This window comes from Microtus oregoni, unplaced genomic scaffold (genome assembly GCF_018167655.1).
Source record: "Microtus oregoni isolate MIOR12 unplaced genomic scaffold, Mior012 000002F_ref0000024, whole genome shotgun sequence".
NCBI lineage: Eukaryota > Metazoa > Chordata > Mammalia > Rodentia > Cricetidae > Microtus > Microtus oregoni.
Genome location: NW_024543061.1, coordinates 83,947,815 through 83,974,872, shown reverse-complemented (window position 1 = coordinate 83,974,872; position 27,058 = coordinate 83,947,815).

Sequence of the window (27,058 nt, the reverse complement as noted above, 5' to 3'; positions counted from 1 at the left end):
CAACGCCGCCTGTTGGTCCTTTCACATGTCCCCTGACACTGAATACTTTGAGCCAACACTGCAGTGAATGCGACCCATCTAGGCATGTATGTACCACATCATACCATACTAGTGCCACCGACAAGCATGTTTTAGACCAGCGGTTCTCAAATTGTGCATCGCTACCCCTTTGGAATTGAATGACCTTTTCACAGAGGTCATCTAAGGCCATCAGAAAGCACAGATGTTTACATTACAGTTCATAACAGTAGCAAAATTACAGTTATGAAGTAGCAACCAAACCATTTTATGGCCGGGGGTCACCACAGCATGAGGAACTGTGTTAAAGGTCGCAGCAGCCTTAAGAAAGTTGAGAGGCACAATATGGTATGGGAAAACGTGCTTGCCAAGTTGTACCTGCTACAAAGTGAACTGTATTCCTCTTTAAGAGTTCTTTGCATTTTAGCTATGATTCTAATTAAGCTCATAATGTTTACAGAGTGAAACTTCAGTACAGCTCTTTGTTTTCAAACCTGTGCCGTGTCTAAGTGTGTCCTAAGAATCACTTGTGACACGGAGCACTGATTAAGTCAGTGGGCATCACCGTCAAGTATCAATACAGTTAGAGAATCTAAAGAACGAACGGCATGCACATGTGAGACACACTGAGGAGCGGCAGGAGAGCCGGGAAGTCAGGGTGTGAAATGGGGGTGGAAGTAGAAAGCTGAGAGTAGAGTGGAGAAGGAGGATGTCATTCGGACAGTCACAGAAAGCACGGACTGCTAACTGAAACGTTAGTGTCGTGGGCCGATCATTACGCATGTCTGTCTTAGGACTTGGAATAGTGTGAAGGAGCTGAACATTCCTTATATCTCAGCATACCAATCATTTCATGTGAAAAACCTTTCACTTCACACAAGCATATTTCTCTCAGATTTCAACTTTTGGTTGACCATTCCATGAGCAATTTCTCAATGCCGTAGAAAGAACACAATGACAACTTTAGAGGATATGCTTTTGTTCGGGAATAATTCTAAGTCAGTCATTAAACGTGATGTCCTATGCAAGAGCAGCAAATGCTCCCAACCTCTGAGCTGTCTCCCCAGCCTTTGAACACACACTTGACCCTTTTAACTCAAAAATGAGACTACACACACTTTCCTCAAGCTAAAACTATCCATCAACCTTTTGAGATGCGCCCCAAATGTTACGTTGGCTGGGTTATCAGATCAACAGTTCTCCTGGTTTTATGCATTTAGCTTGTTTAATAATCTTCTTTCAATGACCACACCCGAGTCATCTTCATGTTCCTGTGTTGGTGGCTCTCTATAGTATTCACACACCCACCTTTCCCTGGCTGCCCGTTCAGTCTATTTAAATAAAGCTGCCTTGGTCAGTAGAAGGCTGCAGGTAGGGCTAGTGCTTCTGGTTCCTCTGACTACCACAGAAACTAAGCAGCCTTTCAGGCTTGGCACTAGCAGGTGCTGGCACCTGCTAATAGCATTATTTGAGCAAATGTAACTGTGTATTTTGACATGAGAAGGAACCTTGAGAATTGGTGTGTGGAGTTGATGCTACTGATGATTTTATATAGTTCCCAAAAAATAAGGAGTGGGGGTAGTTCCTGCAAACTGCTTGCAGGTGGTAAGCAAGGGCCATCAAAAGGAGCCTGTTTCCATCTTCTGCTGACCATTTATCTAGAAGACATAGGATGGGTTCATTCCCCAGAGTTACTGAGCCTCAAGGCCTGGGAAGGGGAAGCTACTTTCACACAAACTTGTGTTAGTGCTCTCTCTCTCTCTCTCTCTCTCTCTCTCTATATATATATATATATATATATATATATATATATAATCAGTGTGTGTGTGAAAGAGAGAGACAGACAGACAGACACTGAGACACAAAGAGACAAAGATTATATGAGAACAGACATTTCTTTTGTTAAAAATCTCACTAGTGCTTTGAAAGCAAAAACCCTTATCCATTTCACAGGCCAGGAACATTCCCCTTTAGCCTCTGTCTTGTTTAGCTGAGACAGTATCTAATTAATGTATTCAAGGCTGACCCCAAACTTACTATGTAGCCAAGTGAGTTCGAACTCTTGATCCTTCTGCCTACACTTCCTCAGTGCTAACACTAGCAGGCACATGTGGGCATACCTGTTAGTTCTGGGAACGGAGCCCAGGAACTGGTACATACTATGTTGGCACCCAACCAACTGAGCTGTGTTCCTGACCCCAGGGTCACTTCTTCAATATTAAGTAAAGGGCAGCAATTGGTCTCACATTGATTGTACCCGGAATTTATATGTCTCATGTCTTAGAATCACTTTGCAGTGGATGCCTTTGTTTAAGTGAGAACGTTAGAACAGAGTTCACTCACCAGGATCCAGGGACATTTACAACTTGGGAACATAGCTAGCTACTGTGGGCCTGTCTAAAAATGCTATCAGAAAGCTCATGTTCCTCTGAAACAGCAGTAATCAAAGTAATACCTGATGTGTGATGTAATTGTAAGGAAGCTGTATTTGTAATAAGGTTAATTAAATTAGCTGCAGCCTGGAGACCAGCAACCTATAAAGATGCCAGTGATTCTGCCCTGGCTTTGTGAGACCCCCACCCCCACCCCATGTGAGTAGCTCAGTGTCAGAGGCCGCACACAGGCTGGCAGCGGGCATCGGCATGTAATAGGAGGTAACACAAGTTCTAATAGAATTTGTCTCTGAACTGGAGGGCAGATCGTATGAAAGGTCTTTGACAACCTGGGATGGCGCTGGCAAGTGGGAAGCACCGTGGGAGGCTCCGTGGAAGGCTCCGTGGAAGTAACAAAGGTTGAGATGAGGGCCTGCTGTTTGAAGCAAGCATCTTGAATCCAGCAGTGGTCCGGGCATCTGCGCGCAACAGCCATTCCCTGCCAGGGTCTGCCTACACAGGGCGCAGGAACACTGCACTGTTTAACTCACCAGCATCTTCCAGCTCTAAGGCAAATGCCACATCAGGAGTGCCTATGCCATAAAATAGAGCTAATTAAACATTTCAAAGGGAAACATTATTTTAACACTAATTAGATATGATTACAGTTCTTTTTTTTTTTCTCGTGCCAATGCTGAGCAGAGCTGAAACCACCGGATCATTCTGCTCTCTTTGCTCAATATTTTCAGCAAAGACTTATCAAATTATACAATGCTATCCTATTTTAGGACCGGAAATCCACTATGTTGACACGCTTGAAAACTTTTTTTATTCAAATTTAAGATAATTAAAACAAGAGCAACAATGGTGCAGCATCCGAAACGGAATGTGTGCCTGTCGTTAGGCAAGCATTTAAAAAGATTGATACACAGAATTAGTTAATGTTCTCTTCACTGGGACAGAAGGCCTGAGAAAAACAAGGGAAAGAACGGCTTGGTTTGGGCTCGCAGTTAGAAAGTAATGTTCTTCAAGGTAGGTAAGGGACAGCCCCCTGGGTGTGAGACATCTATTCATGCAGCATCCTCGAGAAGGGGAAGGCTGGGGCTCAGCTCATCTCCTCCCTTTTATTCCATCTGGGATTCCAGTCCCTGGGACGGTACTACCCATTTCTAAGGTGGATCTTCATCCTGATATCAGCCTATCTGGAAATATCAGAGGAGTGTTGCCATGGTGACTCTGATTGACATCACTTTGACGTCAGAGATTAAGCATCATGAGGGATACATTTTTAAAGGTTCAAACCTGTCAGATCTCTACAATCCAAAAGTCCCTGTAGTTTATGGGTGGGAATCCCAAGAGTAGACTGGCCAAGACAGGAACAGCAAGGCTAGCTGCAGTGTGTGACCATCCTAGGACACCCCTTAGGAGAGCAAGAATACTTTGACTCAAAGTAACTGAAGTCAGCCAGATAAGAATTCGTAGCATGCACAAGCAAACCATCCTGGATTCAATGATCCATAGACAAAAGGTTCTTCTATCAATGGCCTAAGGGCATGTTTCAATATCCCTTCCAGAAATTAGTGAATGAGGAAAAGCTTTGAGTTCCTCCCAGAGATAGTTATACCCAAGACACAGGGCCATTCCACTTCTGTTTTTCTAATGAAAGTATAAAGGAGTTAACAAGGATTCGAGGCGTGATCTGTGCAGAACAGGACACGACTGTGTCGTAAACTAGAGTTCCGGAAAGCCCTTTAGTAAGAGGGGGACAGTAAGGATGGAAAATGTCTTAATACTTCTTCACGATTTCTTTGAGACCTGCTCCTAGATTCTTTGAAGTTGTTAACGATTTAAAAAAAGAAAAGCAGGGGTGCTATATCAAAACAGGACGATGGAATAGATGTCATTTATTACATTCGGTCTTTAACAAAAAGCCCGCCAAACTTATTTTCTTTTGCCTCTTGCCTCAAATTCCATAAAACCATACTTTGAGGAAAGCAAGAAATCGTTGGCACACAGGTTCTCTGCAGCCCTAATTAAAACCAATGAGAAGTTTTCTCCATGGCTTCCACCCAAGCTCAAGGGCATAGACAGTATATTGTGTTCATTTCGCTGTCTGAGCTGTTCGGGAAGGAGTTGCCTTCAAACACCAAGCAACTATCATGATGCCCTCAGGACAATGCTGTCACATCAAGTTTGCTTTGAAAAGAATTACTCTGGCACGTGATCTCTCCTCCTCAACGTTACCACCAGACAAAGTTTCTGAAAACACATCGAAGCGTGGTTACTCAATTATGATAGAAATTACAGTTCTCGTCTTACAGTTAAGATGCGAATAAATGGTAGGTAAGACAGTGTCTCATTAGGTTGGCTTATCTATTTTTATTTTTACAAAAAAAATCCAGTTCCTTCCAAAGTTGGACTTTTATGAAATACACATTTCTTATATGCGTTCTCCCAAATATCTCTTAAGACTTTGTAAAAGGAAATTCACAGAAGATCAAAGAGTTGATCTGGTGACCTTAAAATGTTCCTCTGTCCTCCTCCAATTTCTCATCACTAATGTATATATTTCCCCAGTCCACTATGACATTAAACATGGACTCCCCTCTGTCCCCGGTCTCCTGTGTCATTTATACCTCCCAGGACAGAGCACAAACCACCAGACTTTTGTCTGTCATGTTTCCCAGTGTTTTTCTTTGCTGTTCCTCTGGTGCCATTGTCTCTTCAGAGATAAGGTCTGACCTTACAGCTCTCAATGCAGACAAGGATCTTGCACATGTGACCTTCATGCCATCACCTTTGAATTCTGGGATTGCAGGTGTGCATGGTCCCCCAACACCATCTTTATATGCGGCCTACTCATTCCCCTCTGTAACCCCACTTTAGAAGTAATGGTCCTTAGTGTTTCCTATGCGTGCATTCCCCGTGATCCCTGCACTATCGACCGTCCCATTCTCCCTATGATGGCTCTTGTGAGGTGGATTGTTCTGTCCTCTTTTTCACAAAGTCCTTGACCTTTCCTTCTGGTTTTATTTTCCTGCCTCAGTCATTCACAGAACTTTGTACTGGTTCCGAGCTCTCCCTTGTGGCCTCTGGAGAGGATGTGTTCCGGTGTGCCATGTATCATCACAGTTTCCCGTCTCACACACAGTGAGGACAACTTCTGCCCCCACTAGGTAACGGTTATCTTCCAGCTCTGACCTCTTCCCATCATTTCACTCCCTTTCCCTAAAGAATTCCAGTCAAATTAATGCATCTACCTTCCGCTGCTGACTGAATTTGTACCTTAATCTACAAATCCATCCAGGACCTGTTCCTTGAAGGCAACACAAGCTGCTCCATCTCATATCTGTAGGTTGAGATTATTGCCCTGGTTTAACCAAAAGTCCATCCCAATACATTTTAATTTTCATGAGTTAACCTACATTTTTAGTGTCTTCCAGAGCCCTGTCATCCAGGTCCTCCTGTAGGCGTGGAGAACGCTGCGGATGGAGTGAGCAGACACAAACATGCACCTGCCAGAACATGTACTTTAGGAAAGGGACGCAGTGAAGCAGTACATCTTCCAGGCAACAGTTATACCAGCCGTGTGAGGAACACGAGACATGCATTGAGCAGCACTATTTCAAGACTAACACTTGATAAGTATTGGCGTCCGTCCAACCTGCCTTCTCAACACTAGACAGTGAGCAAGCCCATCGCCCTGGAGAGCTTATCCTGGCTCTCTGTTTCCCGTGACGCTAGAGTTCTGTATTTTATAGACTTCTATAGAACTGTGGTTTTATACACACATGTATATGTATGATTTATATATTTTTTTTCTTACAAAAAATGTGGTGATCTAATTTTTTACCCTTAGATGATTATTTAAGTTTCTCTGAGTCATTTTTGCATATTTTCTATAAATTCCCTACATACAGTCACAAAATACACTTATAATGTTCTAGAATTTTTAAAAATTATTTATGTGCAAGGGTGTTTCTCCTGCATGAATGTTTATGCACCACATATGTGCCTGGTGTATGCTGAGACCAGAAGAGGGCATCAGATACCCTAGGGTGAGGGTAACAGATGGTTGGGAGCTACCATTTGGGTACTGGGAATCGAACTAAGGTCCTTTGAAAGGGATACTTATGCTCTTACCGCTAAGCCTGTCTCCAGGGTTCTATACCTGGACCTCAGATCAGTTTTGTGTTGATATTAGCATGTTTTGCAAGGTCTGGATGGAGGATTTTATTTCTGCATGTAACTTCTGCAGTCTTGGGTACCTGTATGGCAAACTGTTTATATTTGTCATGGAGTCTCCATCCCGTGGCTCCGTGATAAGCAGTTTCCTGTGTCTCTGTGCATCAGACACTGAAGTTCTTTGCAGCCCTGTGATCTGCTTGCTTGTAACCATACTGTGTGTTGTTTATTATCAGAGCTTAGTGAAGTGGCTGGAAATTAAACTGGGGTGTGTCAGGTACATTGTTTTTCCACAAAGAACCCCCTGCTGTCCTATTGTGTTCATATTTGTTTTAATTTTGTGATAAATTTGGCAATTTCTACCAAAAGATAAGTTTTGGGCATTTTCAGTGGGATTGTGTAGAAATAGCTTATAGCCGATAGAATGGCTTGGATAAGACCAACTTTTTACCAATATTTAGTCCTTTTATAAAAGAACAAATTTCTCTCTCTATTTTTAAATCCCTTCAGTAATAATTTTAGTACTTAGAAATATACTTGAAACTCTTGCCCATTTTTGTCACATAAATTCCTAGGTAATAGTTGTTTCCATGTGGTTGAAAATGGCGATGCCTTTTGAACATCAGCTTTTGCTTTTGTTTTGGTCTAACGAATGCAGTGAGTTTGTCTTTATTGCTTTTCACTCTGCGTCCCTCTGAACTAGTTAGTTCTAGCTGTTCTAATGTAAACTAAGCACCATTTCAGACACCAGCAGTTCTGTTGACTAAGAGGAAGATGCTGTCACTCACTGCTCTCGCCCCTAGTGGCCTTTTATTGCTTACTTGCCTTGTTAATCTCCAGCATAGCACCGGAAATGTGACCTCCCTCTGACCATGGGACCTGGTGGGCCCCTTCCTCTTTAGCCCGGCGCTAGACCTTCAGAAATTCTCTTAATTACGCTGAGACCATTCCCTCCTGTCTTTAAACACTGAGAACTTTTACAAATGATGACTGCTGGAATTTGCATATATTCTCTCTCTTCTTCTCCAGATACAATTACAGTCATTTTAGGTAATATAATAAATAACATTGAACCATTTTCAAACTAATACTACATTCCTATGAGGAAGTAAGTTGGATAAGGATTATTAACACTTAAAAAGAATCTTAGATGCTATGATCATGACTGACATACACCTGCTTTTGTCATAATATCTTTGGATGCTTTGGGATTGTTGCAAAATTAAGTAAGAAACGTGTATGTAGGGCGGAAGACAACACTATGGAGTTGGCTTTCTTTCTGCTTGATGACAAACCTTTGCACGGTGGCCCAGATGTTCACCTTTGACTCTCTGAGTCCTCACGATGGCCCAGATCTGAACATTTTTCAGCTGCATTTTGTCGGTGTTTGCTTGGTTTCTGTATTTCACTCTGTATATACCTAAGAATTTGCACAATTCACCAGTTCTCTGAGCTTTTTTTCCATTATTTTTTCAAGACAAGTTTTCTCTGTGTAGCCCTGGTAGTCCTGGAACTCATTCGGTAGACCAGACTGACCTTGAACTCACAGAGACCCTCCTGCCTCTGCCTCCCAAGTGGTGACGGGATTAAACAAGTGTGCCACCACCGCCAAGTGGGCTTTTTTTTAAAGATTTATTTATTTATTATGTGTACAACATTCTGCTTCCATGTATACCCACACACCAGAAAAGGGCACCAGATCTCATTGCAGATGGTTGTGAGCCATCATGTGGTTGCTGGGAATTGAACTCATGACCTCTAGAAGAGCAGTCAGTGCTCTTAACCATTGAGCCATCGGTTTTTGATCCTTTTCAATCTCTCTCTCTCCTCCCTCTCTCCTTCCCTCCCTCTCTCCCTCTCTCCCCCCGCCCTCTCTTTCTCCATCTAGTTTATTTAGAATACTGTGCTTTCCTGTGCTAGCTGCCTGCTCTGGTCTGCTCTTGTCACCTGTGCTAGCTGCCTGCTCTGGTCTGCTCTTGTCACCTGTGCTAGCTGCCTGCTCTGGGCTGCTCTTGTCACCTGTGCTAGCGGCCTGCTCTGGTCTGCTCTTGTCACCTGTGCTAGCAGCCTGCTCTGGTCTGCTCTTGTCACCTGTGCTAGCGGCCTGCTCTGGTCTGCTCTTGTCACCTGTGTCCTATGTGTCACACTGGGTTTTAATCACAGATCTTTCATTTTTGTGAATACTGGAAGGTTCCTCTCAGTGTTAGGTTTGCCTTCTCTCTAAAATTTCCACGTATTTCCTTGAATTTTTTTTCCTTGAGGATTCTGAGTTCTTTCTGAATGACTGACTTTTCTTCCAACTATAAATCATATTTTCCTATTTGGGATCCCAGACATTGTGACGCTCACCACATTGGAAAGCTACATATGCACATATACATATGTATGTATATATGTGTGTATATATGGATATTTCATGTAGATATGTAAACAAATGTCTGTGTGGGTAGAGTACAACATTTAGAATGGAAAATAACCATTCAAGACAAAGAACCCCCACAAAGTGAAATAAATATAAACCAAATATAAACACATACCTGTTACAATAATAAAAATGATTTTTTTTAAGAATTCTGTCTTATCCCCTTGTAGATGTGCAGCTGCAATTGTAGTTGTTGACCTATTGACCCCCCACACACATTTACTAAACCTTCCATTTTAAGCCCCCCTTTCTTCTTTCCTTCCTTCCTTCCTTCCTTCCTTCCTTCCTTCCTTCTTTTTTTGTGTAGCCCTGGCTGTCCTGGAACTCACTTTGTAGACCAGACTGGCCATGAACTCACAGAGATTCCCCTGACTCTGCCTCCCGTGTGCTGGGATTAAATATGTGCACCACCACTGCCTGGTTCAGGCTCTCTTTTATTTTTATTTATTTATTTATTTTATTGAGAAAAGGAGAAAAAAAAACCAAGTTTCTGCCTCCTCCCAGCTTCCCATTTCCCTCCCCCTCCTCCCACCCTTCTCCCCCTCCCCCCACTCCTCTCCCCCTCCCTCTCCAGTCCAAAGAGCAGTCAGGGTTCCCTGCCCTGTGGTAAGTCCTAGGTCCCCCCCCCCCCCCGTCCATATCTAGGAAGGTGAACATCCAAACTGGCTAGGCTCCCACAAAGCCAGCACATTACGTAGGATCAAAACCCCATGCCATTGTCCTTGGCTTCTCATCAGCCCTCATTATTCGCCATGTTCAGAGAGTCCAGTTTTATCCCATACTTTTTCAGTCCCAGTCCAGCTGGCCTTGGTGAGCTCCCAATAGATCAGCTCCACTGTCTCAGTGGGTGGGTGCGCCCCTCGTGGTCCTGACTTCTTTGCTCATGTTCTCCCTCCTTCTGCTCCTCATTGGGATCTTGGGAGCTCAGTCCAGTGCTCCAGTGTGGGTCTCTGTCTCTATCTCCATCCATCACCAGATGAAGGTTCTATGATGATATGCAAGATATTCGTCAGTATTGTACCACCTGAGACGCAGGTAATTCTGTTCGTAGTTCTTTAGCTTTGTCCTGGATTCAATGGAGTATCTTGGGACCAAATAAATCTCTTTGTCTTGCTTTTCTGTTAGTAGCTGGGGGCAAAGTAACCCCAGCGGGAGACTAATTATTTCTGGTCACTAAACCAAGACACTTTTCAGGACACTGATGCTTGTTTGACTTGTTTCTGTTTCCAACATGTCTGGAGGAAATAGGGTGTTTTTCCTTTTAGTTTTTAAGATTCGTTTATCTTGGGTTTTGCCTTGGGGATCCCCGCCCCCTTCGTGTATGTCTGTGCATCACAGGGGTGCAGTGCCTGTGGAGGCCAGAAGAGGGAGTCAGATCCCTTGGAACTGCCATTAACAGATGGTTGTGAGCCACCATGGGTGCTGGAAACCAAAACGGGTCCTCTGCAAGAGCAATCAGTGCCCTTAACTGCTGAGCCACCTCTTCAGCCGCAGGATATCTTTTCTTTTTAGCCCACACAAATTCCCTTTACTCTTTGCTTCTGTTTTTTTCTTCACATTGTGCTGATGAGAAGTCTAATGTTTAGTCACCTGTAATGCACCATCTCCCCAGTTCTCATGCCTGTCTCTTCCTAAACAAGTCTGTTCCCTGCACTGTGGCAGCCCCACACAAGCCATGGGCTGGAACTCCGATGGTGAGGCTCAGTGTGTTTGTTTCCTGGTTTTAAGGGAACAATGTTGATGAATCTCTGATGTGCAATATTGTAGCAAGGATTCTTTTTCAAATATTTTTTCAAGTATTTTATATTTTAGTAAACCATTTCTAGTGGGGTAGGAGATCCAGGTCCTATTGCTTTAACTTATACTAACCTTGTATGTTTAAAACAAAACCAAAACAAAGCATGAAGTGCAATTACAATAGAGAGAGGAAATGGATGGAAGAACCCCAGGATAACCGGGATGCCACTGATGAGTGGATATCTTTGTCCATCCACCCACACCATAGAGAGAGGAAATGGACGGAAGAACCCCAGGATAACCGGGATTGTCAATGATGGATGGGTATCTTCGTCCATCCACCCACACCATAGAGAGAGGAAATGGACAGAAGAACCCCAGGATGATCGGGATGCCACTGATGAGTGGATATCTTTGTCCATCCACCCACACCATAGAGAGAGGAAATGGATGGAAGAACTCCAGGATAACCAGGATTGTCAATGATGGATGGGTATCTTCGTCCATCCACCCACACCATAGAGAGAGGAAATGGACAGAAGAACCCCAGGATAATCGGGATGCCACTGATGAGTGGGTATCTTTGTCCATCCACCCACACAAGTCGGGAGAGGGTTAGAGCGCTCTCTCCACTTACCGCTCCAACCACAGCCAATCTTAAACCAACCTTGACATCATTTGAAAACATTTAACAAAACCGATTTCTAGTTCATTCAACATACCCCACGTTAGTCCAAAACTAGAAATCACCCAGCAGACCTTCCTCTCTCCTGTACTTAGGCTCCTGCGTCAGCCCAGTCAGTCCCGTGAGATGGGATGGGTGATGGTGGAGAAGAGAAAGGCCAGCCTGCACCACAGCCTCCTACCCATTTCTCCCCGCTTGCCCTTCACCAATGGCTGCTCCACTGTGGGCCTGGCATTGCTCTGTTCGTGCAGTGAGCCCACCACTCCGGAGTGTGGGAAACCAGAACACTCATGTGTTTCAAAGAGCCATTCCAAAGGAAAACAAAAGAGGAAATAGGGATGTAAGCACGGAATCCTTTTAGAGATTTTACCACACTGAAACCTCAAGCATACATGACGCTGGTCACTTTATTTTGTAGCTGAGTTCTTTTTCACTCAGGAGGTAGCTCACAGCTGTATATAAACAGAGTTCAGGCAGTGATTGACTCAACAGTTGGAGTCCTCTACCTCCACCCCCACTCTCAAACCTCTTCCAAATTTCCTTTTCTATATTTCAGACCCTACTAACCCAAATTTTTATTACCACCTGTTTACATTGTTCCTAGAAATCTGGACATATGGCATGTTGGTGCCATCAGATAAATAAATAATCAGACCATTTCTATCATATTTGAGAGAGAGAAAAAAACCCTTCGTTACTCAAAAGAGTTTTCTTTTAAAAAAAATCTTTTCTTTTGTGTGGTAAGATTTGGTCAGCTTGTCCTTTGGAAGAATGGGGTGGCTTTTTGAAATAGTCAGGGGGTCATTTGGTCTTGATAGTCTACAGCCACATACAAAGCAAGAGACTGTGAGTTGAAAGGGGCAAAATGAGCGTCGTCCACCACTCAGAATCTCCCCTAATGCTCTACCCACAGCCCTGGGTTATTCTTAGCTGCTCAAGTGCCGGTTTGTCAAGGAGACACTCAATTTTCTTTCCTTTGCATATTTGTGTGTGTGTGTGTGTGTGTGTGTGTGTTTTGGTGTGAATGTGAATGTAAGTGCAGGTGCTCTTGAAGGCCAACCGAAGGCATCAGACTCCCCTGGAACTGGAGTAAAGCTTGGTTGTTAGCCACCTGCCCTCGGTACCATTTCTCTGCCTGAGCTCTTTGTGCTTTTAACTTCTGTGCTGTCTCTCCAGCTTCTCACTGACCTTTAACGCTGTCACCAATCCATTACCGAAGTACGTGGCAGCTGTCCTTCCCTTAACATCTCCTGGTGGCAAAAGTGTGTGTTTCCTCCTCGTAGCACGTGGCGATGCTTTGCATGTAACTAGGGCTCACCTGGTGACCTATTTTAGTAGCAACCTGTACTAAACACCTTGGAAGAGGGATTTCAAGGGACTTCAAACATCCTCCTCATTCATGGCGATTTGTTCAGAAAGGCTTTAGAATCATGGAATGAAGTTGTGGGAAAGTGTCTCTTCTTTTTCAGTATATACTCATCCTTTCATTTTGTTATCTTTCTGAAAGACTCAGAAATATCCCAGGCAGAAATTTAAAAATAAATGGAAAGCCCCAAAAGGTATCCTTTTCTTTCTGTCTTTTTCTCTTTTTTTCTTTGCTCTGTGGCGCTTACTTGGGGGAAAATCTCTGTGACTTGTGTCTCTCACTGTCAGTCCTTTCCTGGTTTTCTCCTCACTTGCCTTGCCTACCCATCCCCTGGCTTTTCCACGAGTGGCTGGAATCTGAACACCATCTCGCTTGCACTGTGAGGAAAGCTACTCTGGACTCTTGAACCTGGAAAAATACTTGAGCTTTTTTAACCACATCAGAATTTTACCTGGACAATATTTTGTCTTCGCAGCCAGAGCACAGGCACCCAGAGGAGTTATGAAGTCGTGTGTGTGCTAAGAAAACAGACCATAAATAAATATGGTCCGTGGCCCTGTCTTTACACTCATGGTCTAAGGCTCCAGTGTGCTCAGCACGGTGTGGACTCTGGTGAAGTCCCTGTGTCCATTCTTGTCCCCACTGGAGACCACTGTGACTTGCAGGTAGGGGCCAGGGTGCTACTGTGCCCCAGTTCCTAGCGCCCTCCCAGTTTCTTTCAGGGAAGACTCCACAGGAAAAAACAAAACTACAACAAACAACCTCCTACCCACTGAGCTGGGCCTGAAATGCCCAGGAATGAGCAGAAATGTCCTGTGGAAGATGACGTACAGCAGTGTATATCTCTACAACTAAAATTGTTCAGAATAGCAGGATTGAAAAGGTTTTCATTCTGAAAAGCCAACAAACCCATGAGCACACAAAACTGCCCGCTCTTTTGCAAGCTAACCTAGCTGCGGACCAAGGCTCTAAATACATTAAGATATTTTATCCCATTATTTGTTTTGACCAATTGACCACAATATTAAAAATTCAATCATGGAGCAGCTGACAAGTGCAGTTGCCTAATTTTATTGAAGAGTTTTTTTTTTTCCTTTTTCCATTTTTCCATCCTGTTAACGCTGCTGCTTATGCCCAGACAGTAATGGGCTTCTTGTATGCCCACGACTGTTATGATCATGTAAATTTATTGGTGCTTAGAAGAAGCGAGCTATTAAAACATTACAACAGCCATTACAGCCGGGCTCATGTTGGCTTTCGCTCCCAATGAACATATGCTTCCGAGTGAATGCCTAAACTCTTATTTATGGATTTAATTTAATATGCGGAAAGAATTCAAAATTAAATTTTGTGTCTGCCTCCAGAGAGTGTCAGTGTATAATAACATGGTAATTTTTACACATCTTTATGAGAAATGGGAAAATTAATTCTTCCTGACAAGTTGTAATTATTCGGCTTGGAACGCGCGCAGCTGAGCAGTTTGCTTGCCTGTTGTCTGCTGTTGTGTGGTGTGAGGGGGAAACTCAGAGATGGAGATTTACCGCACATCTGAGGGCCTCTAATAGCTTCTGACATTTTAGCCTTGCATATTATCAGGGTGCTCTTTAAGGAGTCGGGGTGTCATCTATTATGTTGCCTGGGATGCCCACAGTCACGGTAGCTGGAATGTTCTACAGTCATTTCTAGGAAGGGGGGGATGTGTCCGAGATCATCCTGCAGTAGTCGCAATTGGTATGACAAATGTTGATGTCCCTTAAATGTAGCTGTTATCATCTGTCCACTCACCTGCACAGACTCAGGGCACAGGCCGCTCTGCAAGGGTACAGTTCTGGGCTTGGGTTTAAGACTAAGTACATTTGAAACGCAAGTGTGTATTTTCCCTCATGCCCCACAACCCCTGTTTATTCCTCCAGCCACCGCCCCACCACCCCTGCGCGAGTGGATGTATACTAAATTCTAGCTTTTCTTTCCATGTTTAAGCGTTCATGGAAATGTAGCATTAGCTTAATGCAGGATGAAACCAAAACACCACTGGTTGTGTTAGCAATGAAAATATGGAACATGTTGTATGTGAAGAGATGGCGTGCTGATTGACAGGCCCTCCTGGAGGAGAGTGGTGTCATCTCTCTGTGTGTAGGATCAATATAGACTCTGCAAAATAAATGCAAAGTACCGTGTAAGGGAGTGTTAACAGACGCGCATGAGAAAAATTCCGTTTTCAGAAACAAGCAGGCGTCCTTTCCACTCTTGTCTTTCTGAGGCCAAGCACTGAGGTGAAATGGCCAAACTGGCATGTCTGTGCTCTCTGGGTGCTGGGGTGAAACAGCCTGACATCGTTTTAAGTAAAAAGCCCTTGCCAAAACGTTCTAATAGGTGAGATCAATATGTCCAAAGGAGTACTTTGTATTCACAGCCTCCACAGTGGCTTGGTGCCCTTTGATTATTGAGTCAAGAGCCCTGTTCTAGCTTGCTCTTACTGGATGATGGCATATAATTCCCTGGTGATTGGTCACCCGTCTCTGCCTATTGGTGTCTTTGCTTTTCATCTTGGACGGCTCTAATCCCGGAGGTAAATCCTCCCAGGGAGACCTGCTGATTTAGTCTTGAACTTGAAAGTTTGAAAGGCATGTGATCCTGCTCTAACTCTGTGCCTTTTTCCCATTCTCATGGATGCGCAAACCTATTGGTTCTCTGCACCAAGAATATGATATTTGTGACTTAGGAATATTATGTATGGCAGGGCTATAGTTGTAACACACTAGGATGCTAGGAACCTTACGACATATTGGTACGTGTCAAGGGAGGGTGGGATCAGAGCCCTCCGCCCCATGCTTCTTCATAGCCCCAGCAGAATCTCAAAAGAAAAAGCATCCAATGTGGATCAATTATTTTACATTATTGAACCCTGTATGCCACCTATAATTATCAATAATTGTATTTGTATTGATGTTTATTTAATTAATTGACTTTTTTCATGTACCACAAACTACCACAAGGTTGTTGGGTTTGAAAAAAGGGAATAGAATATCTCTCTGAAATATAAATACTAAGCTTCCTTTTCAGATCAGTTCTAAAACCAAGATATTTTAAAATTCCCAACCTTTATTAGCCTCTTCAGTAACAAGTGGCATTTTTGGAGTACAGATTAAGATTTTGAGTGAAAACAGATCTCTAAAATGTCTGTAATATAATATTCCTAATAAAAGTTTATTTACGCCAGAATAGCCAAGGGCTTCTATCCAGTCTCTGTGCACCAGACAGCATGCACGCTTAAAAGGGAAAACAAGCCCCAAACAGAATACGTGAAAAGTCGGCTTCCGTTCCTCCTTTGTTTATCTATTTTGAGACGAGATCTCATATCGCCCATGCTGACCTCATATTTGTTTTGTAGCCAGGAATGAGAACTCTCGATTTTTCCTGCCTCTACCTCCCCAGTGCTGGAATTTAGCCAAACATCACCATGGTACAAGGCATTGAAGCCAGGGCTGCAAGTTTGCTAGGCAAGCATTTTACCAACTGAACTGCAAACACATTCTCCAAATAAACTTTTGAGGTAGTATCAAAGGCCATTTCTAAAATAGAACTATGGTGTGTGTGTGTGTGTGTGTGTGTGTGTGTGTGTGAATGTCTGTGTGTGTGCACAAGCGCGCACGCGTGCATGTGAGCGAGTGTGTGCATATGCATCTACCCCTTAGCTATGCTCCAGTGGGTTCGTGGCTGCCCCTCCCATATAACCCCCACTGCAAGCCGTCACTCACACACCTAAGATGCAGGTGCAGCGAAGAAGGAAAACTTGCAGTTCCACCCCAAAAAACTGCCAGGTTCGTGGAATCAAAACTGACATTGGTGCTTAAACCCAATTTAGGCTGCGAGCATTCCTGTCTGTGAGTTACAACGTTACTCATAGCTGGGCATGCTGACCATTTTATCTTACACCCTGGAGACAGGAGTAGAGATCCCTGTCAATTTCAGGCCAGCCTGGTCTACAAAGTAAGTTCCAGGTCAATAAGACCCAGTCTGAAATAAATTGACAGGTATTATTCACTCTTCAGGGCAGCTGCAGAGACACACTTGAGTTTGCACTGGAGTGGATTCAGAGCCCGCCCAGTCTCCATCCCACTGCCTCTGACCCTCCCATGCCCACTTCCCACAGAGACTTGTGGGTCCCATCGTCCCTGGGATCCGTTCTCCCTCCTCTTACCCTCGTGCCCGTTGCTTCGTGAATTGCAATTGCCCATGCCTCGCCTCCAGTCCTCTCTAATTCTTTCCTTCCGCTCTTGTTTTCAGTGCTCCACTCCAAACCCTTTACCTTCCTAGGAGTATTAATTAACCTGTCTTCCCTGGCTCTCCCGTGGGTAGCTCTGGCTGAGCCGTGGCATGCTCTGTGGTGATGCTGTATCACCTAGCAAAGATCTGTTCGCTTTGGGCCTCCGTACAGGCTGTCTCCAGGACTGTCCCGCGGCACTGCGCGTCTTGATTTCCTGGGTGAATACTGATCATCACCGTATCTACGGTCTTGTCTACCACATGGCTCCGCATCCAATTGTAGCTAAGACTGCCCGCTTCTAAACCCTCAGCCTCCTTTTAGAGTGGAGCCCACATGAGTCTTCTCTCCTAGCTGCCAAGATGCCGCCCTAACAGCAGCTGCTTTCCCACCGGGCACACGGGACTTTGTCCGTTGCATTTTCTGGGACAGCGCTCAGTGGTGTATTTATGCCTTTATCCACCGGTGCAGGGTGGTGGCACCTCAGAAAAGCAAGATGGAGCTCCTCTGCACCAGGCTCCCACACCACATCCGCACACCCACGCTGTAGTCTGCGAGTCTTCACAGGCCACCCAGCCAGAGACATTTCACTGTTGGGCAAAATCAGATGGGGTATGGGGACTTGTGTTTTGGGTGTTCCAAAGGATCATGGAACTCCTCTGATGAGTTAGAGAGATGAACAACTCCTCCAACTCGGGTTTCCGGCCAGACAGTTCTAAGAGGACTCAAAAGGGACACCGGTGGCCAGTGTTCCTGTGTAGGCTGTGTTTGAAAGTATGGTGCAGATGTTATACGGAGTGTAGAGTCCTAGGCGGTCAAGTGTCTCTGGAGAGAGTGGATAGCCAGGGCAGCCTTGAGGTTTGAGGTTTGCTCCTTCCTTTGTCCTCCCTTCACCCTGCTCCTGGACCACCACCTACTGTGACCTGAGCAGACCTTCTAACATGATGGAGGACAGACAGCCTTTTAAACCACGAGGCCACATTTTCTGCTTGAAGTTGGTTCCTGTCTAGCATTTGGGTAGATGTACCAATACCATAGCTTAGTCTCCCTAAGGTTCATGAGTTCAAAGCCTGCTCTGCAGAGTGGCCCTGTGGCAAGGTAGTGGCACCTTCTGGAGGGAGGACCAGCTCTTTGCTGGTCTTTGCTCTCTGTTTCTGAGTCCTTCCAAAGGACCCAGGACATGGCTTGATTCCATTTTTTTCTCTCTGTTCCGAGTCCCATGATGTGTTCCTGCTCTGCTCTGCCATGATATCGAGCTAGTTTGACAAGGACGCGAACCTTTCCTCATTATAAGTTCACTGTCTCTGGTATTTCACAACAGTGACAGAAGCTCCCACAAGCTGTTTAGTAGCACATAGTTCTCAGCTGGAAGAGAAAACAGCACAATGAGTCTCGGGTGACTCTGGCAAGGACCCTGGGGTCCTTCCGGCATTCTGAAGCCGCTGTGTGGTCTTGGGGGACATGGTGCTTTGGAACATTTTCCTGTGGCTTTTTCTGAGACTGTGTGCCCAGCCTGGTTCACAGCCACGTTGCTTTCTCTGCCTTTCAGCCAGAGCGGCTTGTCATTCTTCCTATCTAGACAGATTATACATTTTTACAACTGACTGAGAACACTCTTAATAATAGCAAGCAAGGCTGGCTAGAACGTGTGTGTACACCTGTGGTCTCTGTTTACAGTGGAGGCTGATGCAGGAGCATGGCTTGAGTCTGGAGAAATTAAAAGGCCAGCCCGGGCAATTAAATGAGATTTCATTAAAATGTTGTATATATACAGAGAAAATGCAGTCTTTTTTGATTATTAACAAAGTAGTCAGGTTGTGAGATGAATAATTTTGAATAGTTGGGAGGAAATTACTCTTCGGCTGAGTGTTTACAAATGAAATTTCCCAACTTTGTAAGTCCCATAAAATTGTCTTCAGCATTTTTCATGTAGTTTTAATATCATGTGTACATTCATGTGCCCATGTGTGTACGTGCACATGTATGTAGGTACCTACAGAGTCCATAAAGGGTATTGGGTCTTCTGGAGTTGGAGTTAAGTGGTCGTGAGTTGCTTAATGTAGGTGCTGGGAACTGAGCTCGGGTCCTCTGCAGGAACAGTGCAGCTTCCGTTCCCCCAGTTCGCTCGCCAGCCTGGTTTCTAACTAGTCATTTGGGGGGCTCTCTTTCCCTTGTACTCACCTTGTCTACTGTTTTTCTTCAGCTTTCTCATCTCTGGCTCCTTGTTCCTTCCTAACGTAGCAGAGAGCTTGGAGATAGGCTTCAATATGGCCAGCCCTTTTTCATTTTTTCTTCCTGTGTTCCCTCTTCATTGCCTATTTGTCTGTGTATCTTTCTGTTTGTGTGGATATAAACACTGAAACCACATTATCCCTTAGAAGTCAATGCTGCCATAGTGAAAGAGTCTGATACATTTGGAGTTTTCTGTTTATTTTGTTGATTTGGGATAGGGTCTCTCAGTGTAGCTCTGGCTGGCCTAGAACTCACAGAGATCTGCCTGACTCTGCCCTGTGAGTGCTGGTGTCACAGGTGTGTGCCAGCACACTGGGCACACGAGGTGATGTTTTCTCTGGAGCTGAAGCAGTATTTTGAACACTTTGTAACTATTGGTCTCTTTTCTTCTCAGCTAAGATTCCCCATAGCTGACTTCCTTTGGCGTTGCTGGGCAGTGTCCTTAGAAGGAATTTTTCAGGGCCTTGAGTTTTAAAAGGGTCTTGAAAATGCTGCCCACTCCAGCAGATCCCATCTCTCAATTTTTTCTGAATGAAGCTATTAATATACTCCTCGCCCTCCGCACATTTATTACTCTGCTGTTAAACAGACACCGCAGCTGAATTCATACATGGTTTGGCTCAATTCAAACAGGAATCTTTCTTCAGCCACATTTATCAACTTGTCTACAACCAGAAAGTTTAGAGGCAACAATTAGGGGGAAAAAAATGACCTCATCCTCTGAGAATCCACCAGGGGAGGTGTTGCTTTAACGAACTGCTTGCTCAATTTCTGCTCCCACAGACTAGGATATTTATCCTCCGGCCCTGTTTCTGTGGAGTGTTACCTGGGCTACTCCAGTCACACCGGGAGGAGTCACTAATTTTGGTCTGTGCTATGCATGCATCAGGATGTGATAAAGTCCTGGTGGCTCTATTTGCATTTCTCTGGCTTTCTGCTTCCCTTTTAATTGGGTTATAAAACAATTAGTTAGCACCACATCTTTTCAGGACTCCCCAAGAGGGCCAGAATCTGTTCTCCCTGGGTTGGTGGGAAGAGGACCCCACTGGACTCCCTTTTTATTTACAGCAGGTGAAGGTCACACAGGAATGTTTTTTGTGCAGCCCTGTCTCTTTCTGGTGCTGACCTCTCCTGGCATTGTTTGGCTCCCCAGCTCCCCCTGTGCTAGAAGGGCCTCACACCAGGTATCCCTGTTCTGAATTACACATGAAAGACCCACATCCAAGGACTAATTAACTAGTAAACTGTCCCCACCTCCCCTGGGTTTAATTGATGGTGTTCTTAAAAAGGGGAGGCAGTTCCTTAGCCCCATGAATTTCACAGGCTGCCCTCTCTCCTGTTTGTCTTAAGTGCAGAGGGAGATTCTGATTATTTTTGACTGCTAGATAAGGCATGGTCATAAAATGCTGACCCCCAGGAAACCACCCCAGATTTGCCCAGGCTGCATCTTGAAAGCTTTGCCTGAGATTCCCCAAGGTGTGACATTTCCTGAATGATCTACTTGCTCACAGTAGCAAGACCTGAGGTCTCATTTCTAAGCTTGATTGGCTTCTTTGTCAAAGCGTGAGCAGGTGGTTTTACACTGGGTGTAGTGCTAGAAATATTAGCTAAAACCAAAGCATGCCCAGCCAGACAGGTGCTGTGCCATCATGTCACCGAGGGGCACAAGCATGGGTTAGGTCTATTTTTCAATATTAGGATCCTTACACCCTGATGGAGGGACCTTTGTCACTATGGGATTTGCTGTCTGAGCTTTGGCCTTTCCCCCCAGAAAACTGCAAAAACTAAACACTTGTGCGAACCCTCTGTGGGGTACACCCAGAACCATGTAAACCCTCTGTGGGGTATCCCAGAACCAGGCAAACCCTCTGTGGGGTACCCCAGAACCATGCAAAACCTCTGTGGGGTACCCCAGAACCATGCAAAACCTCTGTGGGGTACCCCAGAACCATGCAAAACCTCTGCGGGGTACCCCAGAACCATGCAAACTCTCTATGAGGTACCCCAGGACCATGAAGACCCTCTGTGAGGTACCCCAGAACCATGCAAACCCTCTGTGGGGTACCCCAGAACCATTCAAACCCTCTGTGGGGTACCCCAGTACCATGCAAAACCTCTGTGGGGTACCCCAGAACCATGTTAACCCTCTGTGAGGTACCCCAGAACCATGAAAACCCTCTGTGAGGTACCCCAGAACTATGAAAACCCCCTGTTAGGTACCCCAGAACCATGAAAACCCTCTGTGAGGTACCCCAGAACCATGAAAACCCTCTGTGGGGTACCCCAGAACCATGCAAAACCTCTGTGTGGTACCCCCACCTTTGAATGTCTTGTAATACACTTCCCTTTCATTAGGCTTGTCCTATTTTTTCAAATATTAGGCTTTCAAATTTGACTCATGGATGCTGTAGCTTTTTCTCATCGTTGATTGGTTCTCTGCATGTTGGTTTTGCCCTTTAAGTGTTAGAACCAGAATTCAAGTATTTATGAACAATTTTTACATTTGAGAGTGTTCTTGAGTGTCCCCCTTAAGAATTATTTCTGTAGAAGCTTAGTGTCCATAAGTCGCTTCATAACTTCCACCCTGCGGCCATTACTACTACCATAGTCCCCTCTCCCGGAGGAATAGGACTTTCAATGCCTCCATTGTCAGTTTCTCATTTTCTGACTCCTCATGAAGCCCAATGGATGGGTATTTAGTGTGGAAGAGATTTCCAGAACACAGCACAAGGAGGCAAAGTGGGGGGAAAAAAAGGAAAATCATATACCTATAATTGCTTTTCTGTGATGTTTTATGAAGTCTGTTTTTGAAAAAGCACTGAAGTAAAGATAAAATTCAAGGATCCTATTGGATGGTTCTGTACTGTGGGGCAGGATGCACTGTTGGGAGATAGGAACTGTAAGCACTGTATTGTGAGCCTTGCCTTCTACAGTGAGAGACCATGTCTCAAAAACCAAGGTGGACAGTTGGTAAAGACACTAAATGTGGACCTCTGGCCTCCATGTGAGCTCTCTCTCTCTCTCTCTCTCTCTCTCTCTCTCTCTCTCTCTCTCTCACACACACACACACACACACACACACACCTTTCTTTTAAAAGGTGAACTTCTGAGGTGCACTGGAGATTCGAGATTAGAACAGGATCAGACTGTGGACTGTGTTCTCTGCCAGGGGACATTCTATTTCCAACCCTTCACATTGTTCTCTCAGTGTCCTTCCTTGGAACTCAGGGGGCTTTAGATGCAGTGGCCATTGCGTTTTTCACCCTGGCTCTAGAGCCTTGTTTGGTAGCAGCCCGCTGCCATTGTCTGAGGAGCCGTAACAGCCATAGACTGATCTGTGTCGTTGCTTTTAGACGGTAGAGTTCACATCTGCCTTCTCTGCTCCTTCAATATATTTTTAATAGGTCCACCAGTTCTCTTCTCAACTCCTATCCCTTTGTTTTCTTCCCAAGGCAAGCGCTGTTAATTTGAGTATCTTCCCAGATAAATGCCATACGTGCATATTACATACAGGCAGAGTGAGAAACTTAGATGTTTGCAAATACATGTGCACACCTCTGTAAACACGCATTCCTAGTTTTAATCTTGGATATCTGTATTGCTGAAAATAATAAATACATCAGTCTCGGCTTGGTGGTTCACACCTATCATCCTACCCCTTGAAAGGTAGAGGCAGGGGGACCAGTGCTTCCAGGGCAGCATGGACCACTTGGCCAGATCTTACTCAAAGCCACAAAAACAAATGAATGCGAAGAGCTCTATTCTGGGGACAGGAAAGATAGCTCAGCAGCTAAGAGCAATTGTTCTTTCAGAGGATCCAGTTTGATGTCAGCATGCACACGGGGCTCACAACCATCTGTCACTCCAGTTCCAGCGAATTCAACAGCATCTTCTGACTTCCATGGTCACCAGACATGCGTGTCATGCACAGACATATATTCGAGCAAAATACTCATGAAATGAAATGCATCTGTTTATTTTAAGTAAATTTAAAAAGAATTCTATTCTAAAGCAAGGGGCAGAGATCTATACTTCTAATACTTGCTTCATGGAAACTCTTTTGCTATTGATCATTCCCATTTTACACTGGAAATGGAAAGCATGTGTAGTTAAAAACGAAAACCCAAACTCAAGAAAATGTTATGTGACGGTCTATTCTGATACATTTTTGATGAGGCCAGCAGAAACGGGAATAAACCTGAGCTTGGGCCACATGCACCTTCAAATGTGTAAGGAATGGGACCCGGGAGAGGCCACACACTTGTGAAGGTCAGAGGAGTTCTAATTCCTAATGCCAAGTAAAAGGCCAACCAAAAGTGTAACAGGCTAACTGTAACCCCAGTCAAAGGGAGGCCAACACAGGGAATTCCTGGAGCAAGCCGGTGTGCTACAATAGCCAAAGCAGAGAGTTCAGGGTTCAAAGGGGGACCCTGTCAAAATGTGTACAGTGGAGATTGATCAAGGAAGACACTCAACGTCAGCCTTGGTCTCCACATGCATGCGCACACACATGCAAATATGTATACACACATGCATGCCACACATGTCTGCACACAGACAGGCATGTAATCAAAGAAGCAGTGTTTTATTGAATGAACTTAGAGGGTGAACCATCATGTTAAGCTGTGGGGTTATGAATAACACAGTTGACAGCATTCCTTTCAAAAGGATTAGTCAAGAACACAATCGTCACAACAGAACAATCTTCCCATTGTGCTGAACTTACTTCTAAGACAGAGACAAAAGCCCTTAATATGTTGCTGATGATTATAAAGTGTTTATTCAACTGCAAAGGTGCTTAACATGTCTTCAAGCGAATCTTCATTATGAATGTATTTTCAATATTTTCTCAAAATTAGTCTTCCCTTTAAATTAGTATCACCCACCTAACTGATTAGACCCATTACAATCACAATGTGAAGCGAAGTCATCTGTTTGTATAGATTAATAGTCATCAGATGTTCTTGTAACTATGCATAATCGTGTTGAAGTGTGCCAGCGAGTCCCAGTCTTCCCATTTACATATTACACCTTGACGCTTCCTACATCTGAGCTTTCTCCGTTGCCACCTTCCCCCTCCACCTTCCTTCTCCCATGTGCTAAAGTCGCAGTTTCCTAAATTGGTCATATTACTTTACCAAACCAGGTTCCCAGATTTCTCTCTCTCTCATAGTAGCCTGCATGACTCCTTCCAAATATAAAGGACATTATTTTATAATCATATCACATCTCTTCGTCCACATGTTAGCCTCTTCCCCCACGATAGCCTCTCATGACCTGGACATTCAATAAATCCCTGCAGGATGTGGCTTCTGCTTCCTGTCAGAGCCTCACCCTGAGCTGTTGTTTCCTTTATGAAGCTGAAGTTGGTTCAGTCAGTTCGAGGACGGCTGCGTGCGAAGCCCTCCCTGTATCCCAGCTTCCATACACACAGTCCCGGTTGTGCACAGATGTGTACAGCTGTACCTTCTCCAACTATACCATCCAGCTGCTTCACATGCTTTATTTTTTAAGCATTGCATATCACATTTGAAAATCTCTTCATTGCTTATCTATCAATCATCTGTATCTGCCTATTATCTACCAATCATCTATGGCTAGCATCTGTTGTAGTGGCATTTCATTTGTATTGCAATAAATAAAGCCTGCCTGAAGAACAGAGAGTAAAACAGCCCCAAAGGTCAGCCTTAAAGACAAAACAGTGGTGACACTCACCTTTAATCCTAGTAGCCACATTAGTTTGCTTTAGAAACCCGGCAATGTATGTCTTTAAACCCAGTGGTGCACACCTTTAATCCCAGCCCTAGAGAGGATTATAAAATGGGAGGAGACAGCTCTCGGTCTCAGTCTCATTCTGAGATTCTTGAAGGCTGGATCACCATTTCAGACTGAGTTTAAGTAAAAGCCAGTGGCTGGCTGTTTTGCTTTTCTGACCCTCAGGTTGAACCCCAGTTTCTCCCTCTTTGAGTTTTTATTAATCGTGCTTCAATCCATCAATCATCTGTATCTGTCTATCATTTATCTATCATCTATCAATCATCTCTATTTGTCTGTCTGTCTGTCTGTCTGTCTGTCTATCTATCTATCACTCATTTTTCTACCCATCATCAATTATCAATATCTATTACCTATCTACCTATCACCTATCACTTATCTATATATCCAATATTACTTCTTTGGTATCTCTGTGTATGCTTTCTTGTGTGTGGGCAGGTGTGCATGCCTTTGCATGTCCGTACATAGACCATATAGGAGGTTCTGTACCTCTGTAACTCTAATTTCCTCAAGATGGTATCTCTCACTGAAGGTTTCTCAGAAAGGACTGCTGGTCAGAAAGCAGCAGTGACCCCCACCCCCGCTCCCTCCCCTTCAGGAATGGAGTGACAGATGTGCATGCAGAACCGGGACCTGATCTTGGGGATCCATGCTTGTACAGTCAACACCCTTCTCTGCTGAGCTAGCCCCACCACCCTGCCTAGATGCACCCTTCTTCCTCCAGTCTCTTGTTTCCTTATCTGCTTTCCCTGCCTAAGTTCTGCCCTGCCATAGGTCCAAAGCGGTTTCTTTATTCATGAATGGTAATCACAGCATACAGGGGGAAACCCCACATCTCATGAAAGCAAAGGAGAGATTGTATCTAAGACAGATGTTTCTCTGACGAACTTCTAGAATCTGGTAAATCATAAAGATTTGTTTCATACAGCTCTGAAGACCTTCAAGATCAAGGCCAAGAGTTTCACATCTGGTCGTTAATAGGACTTCCAGCCATTGCATCCTGTGGTTGAAAGGAGTGTGAACAGGAATAGCCTCTTCTTCATGCAAGGAATGGTGAGGATAAGGGTCCGAAGGCCAGGTGTCAGCCGAGCCCTGCTCCCAGAATAACTCTTATGCTTAGTCCTCTGAGTGCCTCATAGATCCACATCATTATACTGGGGATTAGTGTTCTGTCATGTGGACTGTGGGAACACGTTCAAACTCTAGCACATTGGAAGGAAGGACTACAATTAATTGTTGATTATTGCAAGTTTAACATAAACTGGTAGAAAAAAACAACTCCGCAAAACCCCCAGCACTAGGAGTAAAGAGTGAGGGATACATCAAGAAAAGGAAGTTTTAGACATTATAGAATGTTTGCATTGTTATTTTGTCTTGTTTTGAAGACGAGGGAGGCACCAAATTGCTTAAATGCTGAAGGAAAGAAAGGAGACACATACATCAAACACTCGTTATGACTTTAACCTCAACATACCTATTAGACCATCACAGAGATGATCTAAACAGCTCCCCTATTTTTTAATTGTATCTTGAGAAAGGTGGTCCAAGAGCATCGCTAACCCAGCAGCGTAGCCGCACCATGCAGTGGTGAAGGTTTGAGGCAGAGGGTCTTAGGAGCAGATTCACATTACTGGGGATGTGGGACTAGAAGAAAGAAGAGAAGAGAAATGGAGAATGGACCCACAGGCTCTGAGGTTGAGCAAGCGGACAGTTAGCTCAAATGCCAACGGAGAGAAGGGGAAGTGGCTGCATGGAATGATTCCATTGTCTTACTCACAGGCTCTCAATGTCTTTTGTGAGTTACCCTGAGGTTCCTCCTCTAGAGAAACTTCGGGACATGCGATAAACCCCTCACAGATTTTCAGCGGCAGAGTTGAATCGCACAGTTCTGACCCCGATTAATAGACTAATTTTAATGTGATTCATGATTCTCTGGTTTAGAAAACTTGGTTATATTTATAATCATCAGAAAATGTCTCTGATCTTCCACTGACAGAGGTTC